Genomic DNA, 5710 nt, shown 5'->3' with positions numbered 1-5710 from the left:
AGATATTATCAGTAAGGGAAGATGAACCAGCAGAACTGAACTTAAACTGCTTAAAAGTTTCTAACTTGGATCATTTCTTACAAATGGACACTATAATATGAACTTGTGCAAAGTAAGATATAACAGGATTATACCCTGTGAATTGAGAATTTTGTCAGGGTGTGAAAATATCTTAGTCATGATGGGGGCGAATCAATCCAGTTATAAAAGGGTTGAAATAGGGGGATTTCAGTTAGTCCAAGGATCCAAGTATATGAGAACTTATTTGCTAACCAATTGCACCACAGAGACACGTGAAAGTACTTTCTAATGGATATTTTCAGTAAGGGAAGATGAACCAGCAGAACTGAACTTAAACTGCTTAAACATTTCTAACTTGGATCATTTCTTACAAATGGACACTATAATATGAACTTGTGCAAAGTAAGATATAACAGGATTATACCCTGTGAATTGAGAGTTTAGTCAGGGTGTGAAAATATCTTAGTCATGATGGGGGCGAATCAATCCAGTTATAAAAGGGTTGAAATAGGGGGATTTCAGTTAGTCCAAGGATCCAAGTATATGAGAACTTATTTGCAGTATTATGAAAAATTCTGGTGATGTATTCACAATGATAGATGTGCCAAATTGTATTTATAATAAAGATAGAGAATGGTGGAACTGAGTTTTTTCAATGTAAAGCTATATGGCATTTGGTAGCACTCAAAATATGTGTTATAAATTTGTGGGTATACTTAGGAATATCAGAAATATAATGAGATAAAAGGGAATATGACAGGGAGTTGGGCATTAAAATTCCTATGAGAGGGAAAGTAAGACAATGTATCTCTGTCCACAATGGAAGTAAGTTGGGACAGTGCCACCAGATGTGGGACAGTTTCCTCAGCCCCACAAAGTCTCCAACACAATGGTGATAAAGAAGGAAACATTTTATGAAATCATTAAGGTACTAAATACCAACGATAATGGGATTTCACTAAACTTGAGGCTAATGGATGTTTTTGAGATGTTATCTCTAAATGTAATCCAGTCCTCTTGGTGTGAGTGGTGTAATTGGCTTTATCATCAAAGGGGAATTAGCTCAAATGGTAGAGCGCTCGCTTAGCATGCGAGAGGTAGCGGGATCGATGCCCGCAATCTCCAGTTAAGGTTTTGGAACCAAAATTTGCTGCAATATATGAAGTGAAGAATAACATTCCTGACCAAAATTCTTCACTGTTTTTATTTTCTTTTGATGCCCCAGAGGAATGCTGAGTTACATATAGTTGTCTTGAAAATTAAATGCAAACAATTTGGGGTTGATTCAAAGAGCTGATACACCACATTTCCTGTGAGTATCTGACTATAAGCCACACTTATGGTAGCTCCAAACTTGCAGCAATTTGTTGTAGCCCCATAATGCTGCATAAAAAAGTGATATCGGGTTGCTAGGGGTCCAATTTCAACTGATGTAACTGGTGTTACTATACTGTTGCAAGGTTAACTTACCCCCTTTGTAAATAATTGAATCAACTTCTCAGAATTAACCCAGTGGATCCCAGTATCTGGTATATATTAATACATTTTTCTTATTCTTCTGGCTAAAAGTCACTGTGAATTTTTAGCTTAGTCTCTATATCTTCTTAGGACTGATCACTTGTTTTCAATTTGTAAAGTTTTTTCTAGTATTATCTAACACTAGCTGGAAAGCCATGGATGTAGAGTTAGTAAAGTCATAGCTGTTAATTTTCATGTAAGTTTGTGTATTGAGGTAAAATGAAGACAAATGCCTGGTAAATTTTGTCAAATACAGAATCCTCCTGCCACAGAATAACAAATATTAAACACTTCCCTGGGTGGGCTTGAACCACCAACCTTTCAGTTAACAGCCGAACACTCTAACCAATTGCGCCACAGAGAGACACACGAAAGTGCTATCTAATGGATATTTTCAGTAAGGGAAGATGAACCAGCAGAACTGATCTTAAACTGCTTAAACATTTCTAACTTGGATCATTTCTTACAAATGGACACTATAATATGAACTTGTGCAAAGTAAGATATAACAGGATTATACCCTGTGAATTGAGAGTTTTGTCAGGGTGTGAAAATATCTTAGTCATGATGGGGGTGAATCAATCCAGTTATAAAAGGGTTGAAATAGGGTGATTTCAGTTAGTCCAAGGATCCAAGTATATGAGAACTTATTTGCAGTGTTATTGAAAATTCTGGTGATGTATTCACAATGATAGATGTGCCAAATTGTATTTATAATAAAGATAGAGAATGGTGGAACTGAGTTTTTTCAATATAAAGCTATATAGCATTTGGTAGCACTCAAAATATGTGTTAGAAATTTATGGGTATACTAAGGAATATTAGAAAAATAATGAGATAAAATGGAATATTACAGGGAGTTGGGCATTAAAATTCCTAAGAGAAGGAAAGTAAGACAATGTATCTCTGTCCACAATGGAAGTAAGTTGGGACAGTGCCACCAGATGTGGGACAGATTCCTCAGCCCCACAAAGTCTCCAACACAATGGTGATAAAGAAGGAAACATTTTATGAAATCATTAAGGTACTAAATACCAACGATAATGGGATTTCACTAAACTTGAGGCTAATGGATGTTTTTGAGATGTTATCTCTAAATGTAATCCAGTCCTCTTGGAGTGAGTGGTGTAAATGGCTTTGACATCAAAGGGGAATTAGCTCAAATGGTAGAGCGCTCGCTTAGCATGCGAGAGGTAGCGGGATCGATGCCCGAATTCTCCAGATAAGGTTTTGGAACCAAAATTTGCTGCAATATAGCAAGTGAAGAATAACATTCCTGACCAAAATTCTTCACTGTTTTTATTTTCTTTTGATGCCCCAGAGGAATGCTGAGTTACATACAGTTGTCTTGAAAATTACATGCAAACAATTTGGGGTTGATTCAAAGAGCTGATACACCACATTTCCTGTGAGTATCTGACTATAAGCCACACTTATGGTAGCTCCAAACTTGCAGTAATTTGTTGTAGCCCCATAATGCTGCATAAAATAGTGATATCGGGTTGCTAGGGGTCCAATTTCAACTGCTGTAACTTGTGTTACTACACTGTTGCAAGGTTAACTTACCCCCGTTGTAAATAATTGAATCAACTTCTCAGAATTAACCCAGTGGATCCCAGTATCTGGTATATATTAATACATTTTTCTTATTCTTCTGGCTAAAAGTCAATGTGAATTTTTAGCTTATTCTCTATATCTTCTTAGGACTGATCACTTGTTTTCAATTTGTAAACTTCTTTCTAGTATTATCTAACACTAGCTGGAAAGCCATGGATGTAAAGTTAGTAAAGTCATAGCTGTTAATTTCCATGTAAGTTTGTGTATTGAGGTAAAATGAAGACAAATGCCTGGTAAATTTTGTCAAATACAGTATCCTCCTGCCACAGAATAACAAATACTAATCACGTCCCTGGGTGGGCTTGAACCACCAACTTTTTGGTTAACAGCTGAATGCGCTAACCAATTGTGCCACAGAGACACGTGAAAGTACTTTCTAATAGATATTATCAGTAAGGGAAGATGAACCAGCAGAACTGAACTTAAACTGCTTAAAAGTTTCTAACTTGGATCATTTCTTACAAATGGACACTATAATATGAACTTGTGCAAAGTAAGATATAACAGGATTATACCCTGTGAATTGAGAATTTTGTCAGGGTGTGAAAATATCTTAGTCATGATGGGGGCGAATCAATCCAGTTATAAAAGGGTTGAAATAGGGGGATTTCAGTTAGTCCAAGGATCCAAGTATATGAGAACTTATTTGCTAACCAATTTCACCACAGAGACACGTGAAAGTACTTTCTAATAGATATTATCAGTAAGGGAAGATGACCCAGCAGAACTGAACTTAAACTGCTTAAAAGTTTCTAACTTGGATCATTTCTTACAAATGGACACTATAATATGAACTTGTGCAAAGTAAGAAATAACAGGATTATACCCTGTAAATTGAGAATTTTGTCAGTGTGTGAAAATATCTTAGTCATGATGGGGGCGAATCAATCCAGTTATAAAAGGGTTGAAATAGGTGGATTTCAGTTAGTCCAAGGATCCAAGTATATGAGAACTTATTTGCAGTGTTATGAAAAATTCTGGTGATGTATTCACAATGATAGATGTGCCAAATTGTATTTATAATAAAGATAGAGAATGGTGGAACTGAGTTTTTTCAATATAAAGCTATATGGCATTTGGTAGCACTCATAATATGTGTTATAAATTTGTGGGTATACTTAGGAATATCAGAAATATAATGAGATAAAAGGGAATATGACAGGTAGTTGGGCATTAAAATTCCTATGAGAAGGAAAGTAAGACAATGTATCTCTGTCCACAATGGAAGTAAGTTGGGACAGTGCCACCAGATGTGGGACAGTTTCCTCAGCCCCAAAAAGTCTCCAACACAATGGTGATAAAGAAGGAAACATTTTATGAAATCATTAAGGTACTAAATACCAACGATAATGGGATTTCACTAAACTTGAGGCTAATGGATGTTTTTGAGATGTTATCTCTAAATGTAATCCAGTCCTCTTGGTGTGAGTGGTGTAAAGGGCTTTATCATCAAAGGGGAATTAGCTCAAATGGTAGAGCGCTCGCTTAGCATGCGAGAGGTAGCGGGATCGATGCCCGCATTCTCCAGTTAAGGTTTTGGAACCAAAATTTGCTGCAATATATCAAGTGAAGAATAACATTGCTCACCAAAACTCTTCACTGTTTTTATTTTCTTCTGATGCCCTAGAGTAATGCTGAGTTACATATAGCTGTCTTGAAAAGTACATGCAAACAATTTGGGGTTGATTCAAAGAGCTGATACACCACATTTCCTGTGAGTAACTGACTATAAGCCACACTTATGGTAGCTCCAAACTTGCAGTAATTTGTTGTAGCCCCATAATGCTGCATAAAAAAGTGATATCGGGTTGCTAGGGGTCCAATTTCAACTGCTGTAACTTGTGTTACTACACTGTTGCAAGGTTAACTTACCCCCATTGTAAATAATTGAATCAACTTCTCAGAATTAACCCAGTGGATCCCAGTATCTGGTATATATTAATACATTTTTCTTATTCTTCTGGCTAAAAGTCAATGTGAATTTTTAGCTTATTCTCTATATCTTCTTAGGACTGATCACTTGTTTTCAATTTGTAAAGTTCTTTCTAGTATTATCTAACACTAGCTGGAAAGCCTTGGATGTAGAGTTAGTAAAGACATAGCTGTTAATTTCCATGTAAGTTTGTGTATTGAGGTAAAATTAAGACAAATGCCTAGTAAATTTTGTCAAATACAGTATCCTCCTGCCACAGAATAACAAATACTAAACACGTCACAGGGTGGGCTTGAACCACCAACTTTTTGGTTAACAGCTGAACGCGCTAACCAATTGCGCCATAGATACATGTGAAAGTGCATTCTAATGGATATTATCAGTAAGGGAAGATGAACCAGCAGAAATGTAATTAAACTGCTTAAAAGTTTCTAACTTGGATCATTTCTTACAAATGGACACTATAATATGAACTTGTGCAAAGTAAGATATAACAGGATTATACCCTGTGAATTGAGAATTTTGTCAGGGTGTGAAAATATCTTAGTCATGATGGGGGCAAATCAATCCAGTTATAAAAGGTTTGAAATAGGGGGATTTCAGTTAGTCCAAGGATCCAAG

At 36.1% G+C, this 5710-nt stretch overlaps 1 non-coding gene across 1 annotated transcript; it reads left to right on the top strand.

Moving 5' to 3' along the window:
- Nucleotides 1-4610: 4610 nt before the first annotated feature.
- Nucleotides 4611-4683, top strand: TRNAA-AGC (transfer RNA alanine (anticodon AGC)). The gene has a single exon. It is a non-coding gene; the product is annotated as a tRNA-Ala (tRNA).
- The last annotated feature ends 1027 nt before the right edge of the window (nt 4684-5710 follow it).

Source organism: Taudactylus pleione, unplaced genomic scaffold, assembly GCF_031769625.1.
Source record: "Taudactylus pleione unplaced genomic scaffold, aTauple2 ptg000174l, whole genome shotgun sequence".
Classification (NCBI taxonomy): domain Eukaryota; kingdom Metazoa; phylum Chordata; class Amphibia; order Anura; family Myobatrachidae; genus Taudactylus; species Taudactylus pleione.
Note: the sequence above shows the minus strand (reverse complement) of the source record. Positions and strands in the feature narration are given on the sequence as shown.